Source organism: Triticum aestivum, chromosome 2A (assembly GCF_018294505.1).
Source record: "Triticum aestivum cultivar Chinese Spring chromosome 2A, IWGSC CS RefSeq v2.1, whole genome shotgun sequence".
NCBI classification, from domain to species: domain Eukaryota; kingdom Viridiplantae; phylum Streptophyta; class Magnoliopsida; order Poales; family Poaceae; genus Triticum; species Triticum aestivum.
The window spans coordinates 93,362,270-93,381,374 of NC_057797.1; positions in this window are offsets into that span (position 1 = coordinate 93,362,270).

Genomic DNA, 19,105 nt, shown 5'->3' on the forward strand with positions numbered 1-19,105 from the left:
AAGGGGGCTCCGGGAGGAGGCGAGGCCTCGGTGGTGGGGTGGCGCCGGGGAAGGCGCCGGTGTCGGGGCGCGGGGCGGCGCAGTCACCAGGGTCGGGGGGGCGAGCGCCCCCGATCCACATCGGATCGTGGGGTGGGGAAGAGGGGATCGTGCGGGGGGGGAAGTGGGAGATCGGTTGGGTAGCTAGGGTTCCGGGAGGGGTTATACAGGGGGCATGGGGTGGGCCTCCTAGAGGCCTGGATGCCCAGTTGGGCCGAATGGCCCAGGGGGAGGGGGGCTTTGCCTTTCTTTTCTTTGGTTTCTATTTTCCTTCTATTTCTTTTCTGTTTTCTTTTAGTTTTTTATTTTATTATAGTTTTGTAAAATACCAAAGTTGTACCTAATTTAGTTTTAATAAATATTCCACTGCCCCAATAGTTTTGGGAAATGAAATAACTTAGTTAATATTTTATTAATTGAAAAAGGCATTTATTTATTTGTTTTTGTTATTGTTTTGTTTATTTTTGAGCATCTAACTATTTTATCAAAATGTGGTTTCTCCACCATAATTACTCATGATTTATTTGACCCATCTTGAACATTTTAGTTTTAACTTTTGAAAACTTTATTTGTTTGACTTGATTTTGAATTTGACTTTGAACGAGATTTGAATCATCGTGAGATTAGCAACAGTAATCGTGGTGACGTGGCCCCGTTAGCAGAGGTTTACTGTAGCTTGATTATCCGGGCGTCACACCAAAGTACTCGCAAGCAAGGAGCTACACTACATATGTATGCATTGGTATCAAATGGAATAAGGGTATCATATGTGGACTGAACTGCAGAAAGCCGGAATAAGAGGGGGATAGCTAGTCCTTTCGAAGACTACGCTTCTGGTAACCTCCATCTTGCAGCAGGAGAAGAGAGTAGATGGTAAGTTCACCTAGTATCATCGCATAGCATAATCCTAACCGATGATCCTCCCTTCGTCGCCATGTGAGAGAGCGATCACAGGTTGTATCTGGCACTTGGAAGGGTGTGTTTTATTAAGTATCCGGTTCTAGTTGTCATAAGGTCAAGGTACACCTCCGGGTCGTCCTTTTACCGAGGGACACGGCTATTCGAATAAATCAACTTCCCTACAGGGGTACACCACATAACCCAACACGCTCGATCCCATTTGGCCGGACACACTTTTCTGGGTCATGCCCGGCCTCGGAAGATCAACACGTCGCAGCCCTACCTAGGCACAACAGAGAGGTCAGCACGCCGGTCTAAATCCTATGGCGCAGGGGTCTGGGCCCATCACCCATTGCACACCTGCACGTTGCGAACGCGGCCGGTGAGCAGACCTTGAAGGAAATATGCCCTAGAGGCAATAATAATGTTATTATTTTATTTCCTTATATCATGATATATTTTTATTATTCATGCTAGAATTGTATTATTCGGAAACATAATACTTGTGTGAATACATAGACAAACCAAACGTCACTAGTATGCCTCTACTTGACTAGCTCGTTAATTGAAGATGGTTATGTTTCCTAACCATAGACATGTGTTGTCATTTGATTAATGGGATCACATCATTAGGAGAATGATGTGGTTGACATGACCCATTCCATTAGCTTAGCACCCGATCGTTTAGTATGTTGCTATTGCTTTCTTCATGACTTATACATGTTCCTATGACTATGAGATTATGCAACTCCCGTTTACCGGAGGAACACTTTGTGTGCTACCAAATGTCACAACGTAACTGGGTGATTATAAAGGAGCTCTACAGGTGTCTCCAAAGGTACATGTTGGGTTGGCGTATTTCGAGATTAGGATTTGTCACTCCGATTGTTGGAGAGGTATCTCTGGGCCCTCTCGGTAATGCACATCACATAAGCCTTGCAAGCATTGCAACTAATGAGTTAGTTGCGAGATGATGTATTATGGAACGAGTAAAGAGACTTGCCGGTAACGAGATTGAACTAGGTATTGAGATACCGATGATCGAATCTCGGGCAAGTAACATACCGATGACAAAGGGAACAACGTATGTTGTTATGCGGTCTGACCGATAAAGATCTTCGTAGAATATGTAGGAGCCAATATGAGCATCCAGGTTCCGCTATTGGTTATTGACCGGAGACGTGTCTCGGTCATGTCTACATTGTTCTCGAACCCATAGGGTCCGCACGCTTAAGGTTTCGATGACAGTTATATTATGAGTTTATGAGTTTTGATGTACCGAAGTTAGTTCGGAGTCCCGTATGTGATCACGGACATGACGAGGAGTCTCGAAATGGTCGAGACATAAAGATTGATATATTGGACGGCTATATTCGGACACCGGAAGTGTTCCGGGTGATTTCGGAGAAAACCGGAGAGCCGGAGGGTTACCGGAACCCCCCCCCCCCCCGGGAGAAGTAATGGGCCATATGGGCCTTAGTGGAGAGAGAGAGGGGCAGCCAAAGGTGGGCCGCGCGCCTCCTCCCCCTGGTCCGAATTGGACTAGGAGAGGGGGGGCGGCGCCCCCCTTCCTTCTCCCTCCCCACTTCTTTTCCCCTCCTAGTAGGAGTCCTACTCCTACTAGGAGGAGGACTCCTCCTTGGCGCGCCATAGGGGCCGGCCGGCCTCCTCCCCTTGCTCCTTTATATACGGGGGCAGGGGGCACCCCTAGACACACAAGTTGATCCACGTGATCATATTCTTAGCCGTGTGCGGTGCCCCCTTCCACCATAATCCTCGATAATATTGTAGCGGTGCTTAGGCGAAGCCCTGCGACGGTAGTACATCAAGATCGTCACCATGCCGTCGTGCTGACGGAACTCTTCCCTGACACTTTGCTGGATCGGAGTCCAGGGATCATCATCGAGCTGAACGTGTGCTACAACTCGGAGGTGCCGTAGTTTCGGTGCTTGATCGGTCGGGCCGTGAAGACATACGACTACATCAACCGCGTTGTCATAACGCTTCCGCTGTTGGTCTACAAGGGTACGTAGATCACACTCTCCCCTCGTTGCTATGCATCACCATGATCTTGCGTGTGCGTAGGAAATTTTTTGAAATTACTACGTTCCCCAACAGTGGCATCCGAGCCCAGGTTTTATGTGTTGATGTTATATGCATGACTAGAACACAAGTGAGTTGTGGGCGATATAAGTCATACTGCTTACCATCATGTCATACTTTGGTTCGGCGGTATTGTTGGACGAAGCGGCCCGGACCGACATTACGCGTACGCTTACGCGAGACCGGTTCTCCCGACGTGCTTTGCACAAAGGTGGCTAGCGGGTAACAGTTTCTCCAACTTTAGTTGAACCGAGTGTGGCTACGCCCGGTCCTTGCGAAGGTTAAAACAGCACCAACTTGACAAACTATCGTTGTGGTTTTGATGCGTAGGTAAGATTGGTTCTTGCTTAAGCCCGTAGCAGCCACGTAAAACTTGCAACAACAAAGTAGAGGACGTCTAACTTGTTTTTGCAGGCCATGTTGTGATATGATATGGTCAAGACATGATGCTAAATTTTATTGTATGAGATGATCATGTTTTGTAACCAAGTTATCGGCAACTGGCAGGAGCCATATGGTTGTCGCTTTATTGTATGCAATGCAATTGCGCTGTAATGCTTTACTTTATCACTAAGCGGTAGCGATAGTCGTGGAAGCATAAGATTGGCGAGACGACAACGATGCTACGATGGTGATCAAGGTGTCGCGCCGGTGACGATGGTGATCACGACGGTGCTTCGAAGATGGAGATCACAAGCACAAGATGATGATGGCCATATCATATCACTTATATTGATTGCATGTGATGTTTATCTTTTATGCATCTTATCTTGCTTTGATTGACGGTAGCATTTTAAGATGATCTCTCACTAATTATCAAGAAGTGTTCTCCCTGAGTATGCACCGTTGCGAAAGTTCTTCGTGCTGAGACACCACGTGATGATCGGGTGTGATAGGCTCTACGTTCAAATACAACGGGTGCAAAACAGTTGCACACGCGGAATACTCAGGTTATACTTGACGAGCCAAGCATATACAGATATGGCCTCGGAACACGGAGACCGAAAGGTCGAGCGTGAATCATATAGTAGATATGATCAACATAGTGATGTTCACCAATGAAACTACTCCATCTCACGTGATGATCGGACATGGTTTAGTTGATTTGGATCACGTGATCACTTAGAGGATTAGAGGGATGTCTATCTAAGTGGGAGTTCTTAAGTAATATGATTAATTGAACTTAAATTTATCATGAACTTAGTCCTGGTAGTATTTTGCAAATTATGTTGTAGATCAATAGCTCGCGTTGTTGCTTCCCTGTGTTTATTTTGATATGTTCCTAGAGAAAATTGTGTTGAAAGATGTTAGTAGCAATGATGCGGATTGGATCCGTGATCTGAGGTTTATCCTCATTGCTGCACAGAAGAATTATGTCCTTGATGCACCGCTAGGTGACAGACCTATTGCAGGAGCAGATGCAGACGTTATGAACGTTTGGCTAGCTCAATATGATGACTACTTGATAGTTTAGTGCACCATGCTTAACGGCTTAGAATCGGGACTTCAAAGACGTTTTGAACGTCATGGACCATATGAGATGTTCCAGGAGTTGAAGTTAATATTTCAAGCAAATACCCGAGTTGAGAGATATGAAGTCGCCAACAAGTTCTATAGCTAAAAGATGGAGGAGAATCGCTCAACTAGTGAGCATGTGCTCAGATTGTCTGGGTACTACAATCGCTTGAATCAAGTGGGAGTTAATCTTCCAGATAAAATAGTGATTGACAGAATTCTCTAGTCACCATCACCAAGTTAGTAGAACTTCGTGATGAACTATAATATGCAAGGGATAACGGAAACGATTCCCAAGCTCTTCGTAATGCTGAAATTAACGAAGGTAGAAATCAAGAAAGACATCAAGTGTTGATGGTAGACAAGACCACTAGTTTCAAGAAAAGGGCAAAGGGAAGAAGGGGAACTTCAAGAAGAACAGCAAGCAAGTTGCTGCTCAAGTGAAGAAGCCCAAGTCTGGTCCTAAGCCTGAGACTAAGTGCTTCTACTGCAAAGGGACTGGTCACTGGAAGCGGAACTACCCCAAGTGATTGGCGGATAAGAAGGATGGCAAAGTGAACATAAGTATATTTGATATACATGTTATTGATGTGTACTTTACTAGTGTTTATAGCAACCCCTCAGTATTTGATACTAGTTCAGTTGCTAAGATTAGTAACTCGAAACGGGAGTTGCAGAATAAACAGAGACTAGTTAAGGGTGAAGTGACGATGTGTGTTGGAAGTGGTTCCAAGATTGATATGATCATCATCGCACACTCCCTATAATTTCGGGATTAGTGTTGAACCTAAATAAGTGTTATTTGGTGTTTGCGTTGAGCATGAATATGATTTGATCATGTTTATTGTAATACGGTTATTCATTTAAGTAAGAGAATAAATTGTTGTTCTGTTTACATGAATAAAACCTTATATGGTTACACACCCAATGAAAATAGTTCGTTGGATCTCGATCGTAGTGATACACATAATCATAATATTGAAACCAAAAGATGCAAAGTTAATAATGATAGTGCAACTTATTTGTGGCACTGCCGTTTAGGTCATATTGGTGTAAAGCGCATGAAGAAACTCCATGCTGATGGGCTTTTGGAATCACTTGATTATGAATCAGTTGATGCTTGCGAACCATGCCTCATGGGCAAGATGACTAAGACTCTGTTCTTCGGAACAATGGAGCGAGCAACAGATTTGTTGGAAATCATACATACTGATGTATGTGGTCCGATGAATATTGAGGCTCGCGACAGGTATCATTATTTTCTGATCTTCACAGATGATTTGAGCAGATATGAGTATATCTACTTGATGAAACATAAGTCTGAAACATTTGAAAAGTTCAAAGAATTTCAGAGTGAAGTGAAAAATCATCGTAACAAGAAAATAAAGTTTCTACGATCTGATCGTAGAGAAGAGTATTTGAGTTACGAGTTTGGCCTTCAGTTAAAAACAATGTGAAATAGTTTCACTACTCACGCCACCTGGAACACCACAATGTAATGGTGTGTCCGAACGTCATAACCGTACTTTATTAGATATGGTGCGATCTATGATGTCTCTTACCGATCTACCACTATCGTTTTGGGGTTATGCATTAGAGACAGCTGCATTCACGTTAAATAGGGCACCATCCAAATCCGTTGAAAAGACACCGTATGAACTATGGTTTGGCAAGAAACCTAAGCTGTCGTTTCTTAAAGTTTGAGGTTGCAATGCTTATGTGAAAAAGTTTCAACCTAATAAGCTCAAACCCAAATCGGAGAAGTGCGTCTTCATAGGATACCCAAAAGAAAATGTTGGGTACACCTTCTATCACAGATCCGAAGGCAAGATATTCGTTGCTTTGAATGGATCCTTTCTAGAGAAGGAATTTCTCTCAAAAGAAGTGAGTGGGAGGAAAGTAGAAAACTTGATAAGGTAATTGTACCTTCTCCCTTATTGGAAAGTAGTTCATCACAAAAATCTGTTCTTGTGACTACTACACCAATTAGTGAGGAAGCTAATGATGATGATCATGTAACTTCATATCAAGTTACTACCGAATCTCGTAGGTAAACCAGAGTGAGATCCGCACCAGAGTGGTACGGTAATCCTGTTCTGGAAGTCATGTTACTAGACCATGACGAACTTGCGAACTATGAGGAAGCGATGATGAGCCCAGATTCTGCGAAATGGTTTGAGGCCATGAAATCTGAGATATGATCCATGTATGAGAACAAAGTATGGACTTTGATGGATTTGCCCGATGATCGGCAAGCCATAGAAAATAAATGGATCTTCAAGAGGAAGACGGACGCTGATAGTAGTGTTACTATCTACAAAGCTAGACTTGTCGAAAAAGGTTTTTGACAAAGTTCAAGGTGTTGACTACGATGAAATTTTCTCACTCGTAGCGATGCTTAAGTCTGTCCAAATCATGTTAGCAATTGCTGCATTTTATGAAATCTGGCAAATGGATAAACAAAACTACATTCCTTAATGGATTTTAAAGAAGAGTTGTATATGATGCAACCAGAAGGTTTTGTCAATCCTAAAGGTGCTAACAAAATATGCAAGCTCCAGCGATCCATCTATGGACTGGTGCAAGCATCTCGGAGTTGGAATATACGCTTTGATGAGATGATCAAAGCATATAGTTTTATACAGACTTGCGGTGAAGCCTGTATTTACAAGAAAGTGAGTGGGAGCACTACAACATTTCTGATAAGTATATGTGAATGACATATTGTTGATCGGAAATAATGTAGAATTATTCTGCAAAGCATAAAGGAGTGTTTGAAAGAAGTTTTTCAAAGAAAGACCTCGGTGAAGCTGCTTACATATTAAGCATCAAGATCTATAGAGATAGATCAAGACGCTTGATAAGTTTTTTTCAATGAGTACATACCTTGACAATATTTTGAAGTAGTTCAAAAATTGGAACAGTCAAAGAAAGAGTTCTTGGCTGTGTTACAAGGTGTGAAATTGAGTAAGACTCAAAGCCCGACCACGGCAGAAGATAGAAAGAGAATGAAAGTCATTCCCTATGCCTCAGCCATAGGTTCTATAAAGTATGCCATGCTGTGTACCAGATCTATTGTATACCCTACACTGTGTTAAGCAAGGGAGTACAATAGTGATCTAAGAGTAGATCACTGGACAGCGGTCAAAATTATCCTTAGTGGAATAAGGAAATATTTCTCAATTATGGAGGTGACAAAAAGGTTCGTCGTAAAAAGTTACGTCGATGCAAGTTTTGACACAGATCTGGATGACTCTAAGTCTCGATCTAGATACATATTGAAAGTGGGAGCAATTAGCTAGAGTAGCTCCGTGCAGAGCATTGTAGACATAGAATTCGCAAAATACTTACGGATCTGTATGTGACAGACCCGTTGACTAAAATTATCTCACAAGCAAAACATGATCACACCTTAGTACTCTTTGGGTGTTAATCACATAAACGATGTGAACTAGATTACTGACTCTAGTAAACCCTTTGGGTATAGGTCACATGACAATGTGAACTATGGGTGTTAATCACATGGTGATGTGAACTATTAGTGTTGAATCACATGGCGATGTGAACTAGATTATTGACTCTAGTGCAAGTGGGAGACTGAAGGAAATATGCCCTAGAGGCAATAATAAAGTTATTATTTATTTCCTTATACCATGATAAATGTTTATTATTCATGCTAGAATTGTATTATCCGGAAACATAATACTTGTGTGAATACATAGACAAACCAAACGTCACTAGTATGCCTCTACTTGACTAGCTCGTTAATCGAAGATGGTTATGTTTCCTAACCATAGACATGTGTTGTCATTTGATTAATGGGATCACATCATTAGGAGAATGATGTGATTGACATGACCCATTCCATTAGCTTAGCACCCGATCGTTTAGTATGTTGCTATTGCTTTCTTCATGACTTATACATGTTCCTATGACTATGAGATTATGCAACTCCCGTTTACCGGAGGAACACTTTGTGTGCTACCAAACGTCACAACGTAACTGGGTGATTATAAAGGAGCTCTACAGGTGTCTCCAAAGGTACATGTTGGGTTGGCGTATTTCGAGATTAGGATTTGTCACTCCGATTGTCGGAGAGGTATCTCTGGGCCCTCTCGGTAATGCACATCACATAAGCCTTGCAAGCATTGCAACTAATGAGTTAGTTGCGAGATGATGTATTACGAAACGAGTAAAGAGACTTGCCGGTAACGAGATTGAACTAGGTATTGAGATACCGACGATCGAATCTCGGGCAAGTAACATACCGATGACAAAGGGAACAACGTATGTTGTTATGCGGTCTGACCGATAAAGATCTTCGTAGAATATGTAGGAGCCAATATGAGCATCCAGGTTCCGCTATTGGTTATTGACCGGAGACGTGTCTCGGTCATGTCTACATTGTTCTCGAACCCGTAGGGTCCGCACGCTTAAGGTTTCGATGACAGTTATATTATGAGTTTATGAGTTTTGATGTACCGAAGGTCGTTCGGAGTCCCGGATGTGATCACGGACATGACGAGGAGTCTCGAAATGGTCGAGACATAAAGATTGATATATTGGACGGCTATATTCGGACACCGGAAGTGTTCCGGGTGATTTCGGAGAAAACCGGAGAGCCGGAGGGTTACCGGAACCCCCCCCCCCGGGAGAAGTAATGGGCCATATGGGCCTTAGTGGAGAGAGAGAGGGGCAGCCAAAGGTGGGCCGCGCGCCTCCTCCCCCCTGGTCCGAATTGGACTAGGAGAGGGGGGCGGCGCCCCCCTTTCCTTCTCCCTCCCCACTTCTTTCCCCCTCCTAGTAGGAGTCCTACTCCTACTAGGAGGAGGACTCCTCCTTGGCGCGCCATAGGGGCCGGCCGGCCTCCTCCCCTTGCTCCTTTATATACGGGGGCAGGGGCACCCCTAGACACACAAGTTGATCCACGTGATCATATTCTTAGCCGTGTGCGGTGCCCCCTTCCACCATAATCCTCGATAATATTGTAGCGGTGCTTAGGCGAAGCCCTGCGACGGTATTATATCAAGATCGCACCACGCCGTCGTGCTGACGGAACTCTTCCCCGGCACTTTGCTGGATCGGAGTCCGGGGATCGTCATCGAGCTGAACGTGTGCTAGAACTCGGAGGTGCCGTAGTTTCGGTGCTTGATCGGTCGGGCCGTGAAGACGTACGACTACATCAACCGTGTTGTCATAACGCTTCCGCTGTCGGTCTACAAGGGTACGTAGATCACACTCTCCCCTCGTTGCTATGCATCACCATGATCTTGTGTGTGCGTACGAAATTTTTTGAAATTACTACGTTCCCCAATAGACCTAGCCTCCCTTATACAAGAGCAGGCGTTCCAGTCCAACCCGGCGCGCGCCGCTCAGTCGCTGACGTCACGAAGGCTTCGGCTGATACCACGACGTCGAGTGCCCATAACTGTCCCCGTGTAGATGGTTAGTGCATATAAGCCAGTAGCCAGACTCAAATCAAATACCCAGATCTCGTTAAGCGTGTTATTTTGAAGTAACCGCGAACACCGACTAGGGCCAGGCCCACCTCTCTCCTAGGTGGTCTCAACCTGCCCTGTCGCTCCACCTCAAAGTAACAGTTGGGGGCCGTCGGGAACTCAGGCCCACCACTACCTGGATGGAGCCACCTGCCCCTTCAGCCCCCATCTCCAAACAGTATCACCGGTAATGTAACAGTGTAAAGTATATAGTATATGCCCGTGATCACCTCCCGAAGTGATCACGGCCCAGTAGTATAGCATGGCAGATGGACAAGAGTGTAGGGCCACTGATGGAACACTAGCATCCTATACTAAGCAGTAGGATAGCAGGTAAAGGTAACAACAGTAGTAGCAAGGACAGGCTATGCAGCAGTATAGGATTAACTAAAAGCAGTAACATGCTACACTAATCTAATGCAAGCAGTATAGAGAAGAATATGCGATATCTGGTGATCAAGGGGGGGCTTGCCTGGTTGCTCTGGCAAGAGAGAGGGGTCATCTTCAATGTAGTCGAACACACGAACATCGATAGTAGTCTCGGAGTCTACCGAAAAGAAGTAATGGAGGGGGAACATCATAAATAACAGAGCAATCAAAGCAACACAAAGCATAACATGGTGATACACAATGCTAGGGGTGATCTAACGCAGTAGGAGGTGATACCGGCGAAGGGGGGAAACATCCGAGAAAGTATCCCCGGTGTTTCGCGTTTTCGGACTCGTGAACCGGAGGGGGAAAGTTGTGTGTCTGCTATGCTAGGGATGTGTGGCGGACTAACGGGCTGCGTATCCGGATTTGTCTCGCCGTTCTGAGCAACTTTCATGTACAAAGTATTTTCATCCGAGTTACGGTTTATTTTCTATGATTTATCAAAGTTTTAACATTATTCTGAAATTATTATTAATTCAAAAATAAACAGGAAATTGCTAGGTGCACCCGGTGCAGTGCACCAGAAAATGACAGTGGGTCCAGGGGGTCCCAGTTGACTAGTCAACATTGACTGGTCAACAAGGGGTGGGGCCTCCCTGTCATACACCTACCGAACTAATTAAAGATTAGGTAGTTTAATTAGCAGGTTAACTACTTTAAGTTAATTAAGAAAATTTCAATTAAGTTAATTAATCAATTATTTAATTATAATTATTATTATATATATTTTTAAAAACACATTTTTATTCTTAAAGGGGGCGGGCCCCATCTGTCAAAGGCCCATAGGGCCAACCAGGAGGTGGGCGAGCGGTGATGCGGGCGCCCACCCGAACGAGCGCGCCTGGGAGCCATCACGGCATTGGCGGGCGCGGCAAAAGTAGGCGGCGGTGGTCCGAGCGATGGAGGCGAGGGGCGCCGGCGGTGGACGCAGCAGCAGTAGCCGGAGTAGGGGGCGGAGCGCGCTGGGAGCCGGGAGCAAGGCGCCGGGCGTGGCCAGGCGGAGGCCCACAGAGGCGGGCGGAGACCAGCGGGCGGCGTGGCCGGGCGAGGAAGCAGAGGAGTGGGCCGACGGCCGCGCTTGGACGGCAGGCAGCGGCGGCGGCACTGGGCATCGGGACAAGGTGGGAGGCGGAAGCGATGGCGCGCGCGCCGACGAGACAAGCCGCGGGCGGGGCCAGGGAGTGGAGCGGTCACGGGCGATCCGAGCTCGGCGAGTGCGTGTAGCAGGTCGCGGGAGTGGCGGGATATGGCCAGGAGGCGGGTCTAGCAGGGGCGAGGCCATGACTTGCAGGTATCACGCGTGCCAGTAGCGCAGGGCGCGGTGAGGGGCTTGAGGAGCGCAACCACCACAGCGGCAGCGGTGAGGGGCTTGAGGGGTATGCGGCGTTGGCGGGGAAATGAGCGCGGGCACGGGTGAGAGGAGCAGGGCGCGTGCAGGGCTTGACCCGGGGTGCGGACACGCGGATGGGAGGAAGGGCGATGTGCGGCTGTACGCGGTCACTATCGCGGTGACGGCCGTCGGCATCGGCAGCAGGGCTACTACGGGCGAACAAGATGAAACAGAGAGGGAGGAAGGAAGTGGAGGCTCACCGCGAGCCTGTAGTGGTGCTAGCGTGGGCTCAGGGAGGCTTGGTGGAGCGAGACGACGGCAGTGAGGTAGCGGCAGCGTCCGACGAAGGGGATGGATGATTCCGGCGGCTTGGCGGTTCCCTGGCTTGATCTGCTCCTCGGAGACGACGTGGAAGTCGCAGGCGATGTCCTGGACATCTCCGAGCGGCGCAGGGTGGCTGTTGGACGCGGTTGTTGGGGAACGTAGCAGAATTCTAAAATTTTCTACGCATCACCAAGATCAATCTATGGAGTCATCTAGCAATGAGGGAGAGAGGAGTGCATCTACATACCCTTGTAGATCGCGCGCGGAAGCGTTCAAGAGAACGGGGTTGATGGAGTCGTACTCGTCGTGATCCAAATCACCGATGACCAAGTGCCAAACGGACAGCACCTCCGCGTTCAACACACGTATGGTTGGGAAGATGTCTCATCCTTCTTGATCCAGCAAGGGGGGAGGAGAGGTTGATGAAGATCCAGCAGCACGACGGCGTGGTGGTGGATGCAGCAGGATCCCGGCAGGGCTTCGCCAAGCGCAAGCGGGGAGGAGAGGTGTTACGGAGGGAGAGGAAGGCGCCAAGAGCAAGGGTGCGGCTGCCCTCCCTCCCCCCCTCTTTATATAGGGGCCTTGGGGTGTAGACCCTACGGGTTCGGGAGACATGCAGACATGACCGAGACGCCTCTCCGGTCAATAACCAACAGCGGGATTTGGATACCCATGTTGGCTCCCACATGCTCCACGATGATCTCATCGGATGAACCATGATGTCGAGGATTCAATCAATCCGTATACAATTCCCTTTGTCAATCGGTACGTTACTTGCCCGAGACTCGATCGTCGGTATCCCAATACCTCGTTCAATCTCGTTACCGGCAAGTCACTTTACTCGTGCCATAATGCATGATCCTGTGATCAACCACTTGGTCACATTGAGCTCATTATGATGATGCATTACCGAGTGGGCCCAGAGATACCTCTCCGTCATACGGAGTGACAAATCCCAGTTTCGATTCGTGCCAACCCAACAGACACTTTCGGAGATACCTATAGTGTACCTTTATAGTCACCCAGTTACGTTGTGACGTTTGGCACACCCAAGGTACTCCTACGGTATTCGGGAGTTGCACAATCTCATGGTCTAAGGAAATGATACTTGACATTCGGAAAAGCTATAGCAAACGAACTACACGATCTTTGAGCTATGCTTAGGATCGGGTCTTGTCCATCACATCATTCTCCTAATGATGTGATTCCGTTATCAATGACATCCAATGTCCATAGTCAGGAAACCATGACTATCTTTTGATCAACGAGCTAGTCAACTAGAGGCTCACTAGGGACGTGTTGTGGTCTATGTATTCACACATGTATTACGATTTCCGGATAACACAATTATAGCATGAACAATAGACAATTATAATGAACAAAGAAATATAATAATAACCATTTTATTATTGCCTCTAGGGCATATTTCCAACAGTCTCCCACTTGCACTAGAGTCAATATTCTAGTTACATTGTGATGAATCGAACACCCATGCAGTTCTGGTGTTGATCATGTTTTGCTCTAGGGAGAGGTTTAGTCAACGGATCTGCCACATTCAGGTCCGTATGTACTTTACAAATCTCTATGTCTCCATTTTGAACACTTTCACGAATGGAGTTGAAGCGACGCTTGATATGCCTGGTCTTCCTGTGAAACCTGGGCTCCTTGGCAAGGGCAATAGCTCCAGTGTTGTCACAGAAGAGAGTCATCGGGCCCGACGCATTGGGTATGACTCCTAGGTCGGTAATGAACTCCTTCACCCAGACTGCTTCTTGTGCTGCCTCCGAGGCTGCCATGTACTCCGCTTCACATGTAGATCCCGCCACAACGCTTTGCTTGCAACTGCACCAGCTTACTGCCCCACCATTCAAAATATACACGTATCCGGTTTGTGACTTAGAGTCATCCAGATCTGTGTCGAAGCTAGCATCGACGTAACCCTTTACGACGAGCTCTTCGTCACCTCCATAAACGAGAAACATATCCTTAGTCCTTTTCAGGTACTTCAGGATATTCTTGACCGTTGTCCAGTGTTCCATGCCGGGATTACTTTGGTACCTTCCTACCAAACTTACGGCAAGGTTTACATCAGGTCTGGTACACAGCATAGCATACATGATAGACCCTATGGCCGAGGCATAGGGGACGACACTCATCTTTTCTCTATCTTCTGCCGTGGTCGGGCATTGAGCCGTGCTCAATCTCGTACCTTGCAATACAGGCAAGAACCCCTTCTTTGACTGATCCATTTTGAACTTCTTCAATATCTTGTCAAGGTACGTACTCTGTGAAAGACCAATGAGGCGTCTCGATCTATCTCTATAGATCTTGATGCCTAATATATAAGCAGCTTCTCCAAGATCCTTCATTGAAAAACACTTGTTCAAGTAGGCCTTTATGCTTTCCAAGAATTCTATATCATTTCCCATCAACAGTATGTCATCCACATACAATATGAGAAATGCTACAGAGCTCCCACTCACTTTCTTGTAAATGCAGGCTTCTCCATAAGTCTGCGTAAACCCAAACGCTTTGATCATCTCATCAAAATGAATGTTCCAACTCCGAGATGCTTGCACCAGCCCATAAATCGAGCGTTGGAGCTTGCACACCTTGTCAGCATTCTTAGGATCGACAAAACCTTCCGGCTGCATCATATACAATTCTTCCTTAAGGAAACCATTAAGGAATGCCGTTTTGACGTCCATTTGCCATATCTCATAATCATAGAATGCGGCAATTGCTAACATGATTCGGACGGACTTCAGCTTCTCTACGGGTGAGAAAGTCTCATCGTAGTCAACCCCTTGAACTTGTCGATAACCCTTAGCGACAAGCCGAGCTTTATAGATGGTTACGTTACCATCCGCGTCTGTCTTCTTCTTAAAGATCCATTTATTTTCTATGGCTCGCCGATCATCGGGCAAGTCAGTCAAAGTCCATACTTCGTTTTCATACATGGATCCTATCTCAGATTTCATGGCTTCCAGCCATTTGTCGGAATCCGGGCCCGCCATCGCTTCTTCATAGTTCGAAGGTTCACCGTTGTCTAACAACATGATTTCCAGGACAGGGTTGCCGTACCACTCTGGTGCGGAACGTGTCCTCGTGGACCTACGAAGTTCAGTAGCAACTTGATCTGAAGTTTCATGATCATCATCATCAACTTCCTCTCTAGTCGGTGCAGGCACCTCAGGAACATTTTCTTGAGCTGCGCCACTTACCGGTTCAAGAGGTAATACTTCATCAAGTTCTACTTTCCTCCCACTTATTTCTTTCGAGAGAAACTCTTTCTCTAGAAAGGACCCATTCTTGGCAACAAAGATCTTGCCTTCGGATCTGAGGTAGAAGGTATACCCAATAGTTTCTTTAGGGTATCCTATGAAGACGCATTTTTCCGATTTGGGTTCGAGCTTTTCAGGTTGAAGTTTCTTGACATAAGCATCGCATCCCCAAACTTTTAGAAACGACAGCTTAGGTTTCTTCCCAAACCATAATTCATACGGTGTCGTCTCAACGGATTTCGACGGAGCCCTATTTAAAGTGAATGCGGCAGTCTCTAAAGCATAGCCCCAAAATGACAGCGGTAAATCGGTAAGAGACATCATAGATCGCACCATATCTAATAGAGTGCGATTACGACGTTCGGACACACCATTACGCTGAGGTGTTCCAGGCGGCGTGAGTTGTGAAACTATTCCACATTTTCTTAAGTGTGTGCCAAATTCGTGACTCAAGTATTCTCCCCCACGATCTGATCGCAAGAACTTGATTTTCCTGTCACGTTGATTCTCAACCTCACTCTGAAATTCCTTGAACTTTTCAAAGGTCTCAGACTTGTGTTTCATTAAGTAGACATACCCATATCTACTCAAGTCATCAGTGAGGGTGAGAACATAACGATAGCCACCGCGAGCCTCAACACTCATTGGACCGCACACATCAGTATGTATGATTTCCAATAAGTTGGTTGCTCGCTCCATTGTTCCTGAGAACGGAGTCTTGGTCATTTTACCCATGAGGCATGGTTCGCACGTGTCAAATGATTCGTAATCAAGAGACTCTAAAAGTCCATCTGCATGGAGCTTCTTCATGCGTTTGACACCTATGTGACCAAGGCGGCAGTGCCACAAGTATGTGGGACTATCATTATCAACCTTACATCTTTTGGTATTCACACTATGAATATGTGTAACATTACGCTCGAGATTCATTAAGAATAAACCATTCACCAACGGAGCATGACCATAAAACATATCTCTCATATAAATAGAACAACCATTATTCTCGGATTTAAATGAGTAGCCATCTCGAATTAAACGAGATCCTGATACAATGTTCATGCTCAAAGCTGGCACTAAATAACAATTATTGAGGTTTAAAACTAATCCCGTAGGTAAATGTAGAGGCAGCGTGCCGACGGCGATCACATCGACCTTGGAACCATTCCCGACGCGCATCGTCACCTCGTCCTTCGCCAGTCTCCGCTTATTCCGCAGCTCCTGCTTTGAGTTACAAATGTGAGCAACCGCACCGGTATCAAATACCCAGGAGCTACTACGAGTACTGGTAAGGTACACATCAATTACATGTATATCACATATACCTTTAGTGTTGCCGGCCTTCTTGTCCGCTAAGTATTTGGGGCAGTTCCGCTTCCAGTGACCACTTCCCTTGCAATAAAAACACTCAGTCTCGGGCTTGGGTCCATTCTTTGGCTTCTTCCCGGCAGCTTGCTTACCGGGCGCGGCAACTCCCTTGCCGTCCTTCTTGAAGTTCTTCTTACCCTTGCCTTTCTTGAACTTAGTGGTTTTATTCACCATCAACACTTGATGTTCCTTTTTGATTTCCACCTCTGCTGATTTCAGCATTGAATATACCTCAGGAATGGTCTTTTCCATCCCCTGCATATTGAAGTTCATCACAAAGCTCTTGTAGCTCGGTGGAAGCGACTGAAGGATTCTGTCAATGACCGCGTCATCCGGGAGATTAACTCCCAGCTGAGTCAAGCGGTTATGCAACCCAGACATTTTGAGTATGTGCTCACTGACAGAACTATTTTCCTCCATCTTACAACTGAAGAACTTGTCGGAGACTTCATATCTCTCGACCCGGGCATGAGCTTGAAAAACCATTTTCAGCTCTTCGAACATCTCATATGCTCCGTGTCTCTCAAAACGCTTTTGGAGCCCCGGTTCTAAGCTGTAAAGCATGCCGCACTGAACGAGGGAGTAATCATCAGCACGTGACTGCCAAGCGTTCATAACGTCTTGGTTCTCTGGGACAGGTGCGTCACCTAGCGGTGCTTCTAGGACATAATCTTTCTTGGCAGCTATGAGGATGATCCTCAGGTTCCGGACCCAGTCCGTATAGTTGCTGCCATCGTCTTTCAGCTTGGTTTTCTCTAGGAACGCGTTGAAGTTGAGGACAACATGGGCCATTTGATCTACAAGACATATTGTAAAGATTTTAGACTAAGTTCATGATAATTAAGTTCATCTAATCAAATTATTCAATGAACTCCCACTCAGATAGACATCCCTCCAGTCATCTAAGTGAAACATGATCCGAGTTAACTAGGCCGTGTCCGATCATCACGTGAGACGGACTAGTCAACATCGGTGAACATCTTCATGTTGATCGTATCTTCTATACGACTCATGCTCGACCTTTCGGTCTTCCGTGTTCCGAGGCCATGTCTGTACATGCTAGGCTCGTCAAGTCAACCTAAGTGTATTGCGTGTGTAAATCTGGCTTACACCCGTTGTATTCGAACGTTAGAATCTATCACACCCGATCATCACGTGGTGCTTCGAAACAACGAACCTTCGCAATGGTGCACAGTTAGGGGGAACACTTTCTTGAAATTATTACGAGGGATCATCTTATTTAAGCTACCGTCGTTCTAAGCAAATAAGATGTAAAACATGATAAACATCACATGCAATCAAATAGTGACATGATATGGCCAATATCATTTGCTCCTTTTGATCTCCATCTTCGGGGCTCCATGATCATCGTTGTCACCGGCATGACACCATGATCTCCATCAGCATGATCTCCATCATCGTGTCTTCTTGAAGTTGTCTCGTCATCTATTACTTCTACTACTATGGCTAACGCTTTAGCAATAAAGTAAAGTAATTACATGACGTTTATGTTGACACGCAGGTCATAAATAAATAAAGACAACTCCTATGGCTCCTGCCGGTTGTCATACTCATCGACATGCAAGTCGTGATTCCTATTACAAGAACATGATCAATCTCATACATCACATATATCATTCATCACATCCTTTTGGCCATATCACATCACACGGCACATGCTGCAAAAACAAGTTAGACGTCCTCTAATTGTTGTTGCAAGTTTTTACGTGGCTGCTATAGGTTTCTAGCAAGAACGTTTCTTACCTACGCCAAAACCACAACGTGATATGCCAATTTCTATTTACCCTTCATAAGGACCCTTTTCATCGAATCTGATCCGGCTAAAGTGGGAGAGACAGACACCCGCCAGCCACCTTATGCAACTAGTGCATGTCAATCGGTGGAACCGGTCTCATGTAAGCGTACGTGTAAGGTCGGTCTGGGCTGCTTCATCCCACGATGCCGCTGAATCAAGATAAGACTAGTAACGGCAAGCAAATTGACAATATCCACGCCCACAACTGCTTTGTGTTCTACTCGTGCATAGAAACTACGCATAGACCTAGCTCATGATGCCACTATTGCGGAACGTAGCAGAATTTTAAAATTTTCTACGCATCACCAAGATCAATCTATGGAGTCATCTAGCAACGAGGGAGAGAGGAGTGCATCTACATACCCTTGTAGATTGCGTGCGGAAGCGTTCAAGAGAACGAGGTTGATGGAGTCGTACTCGTCGTGATCCAAATCACCGATGACCAAGTGCCGAACGGACAGCACCTCCGCGTTCAACACACGTACGGTTGGGAAGACGT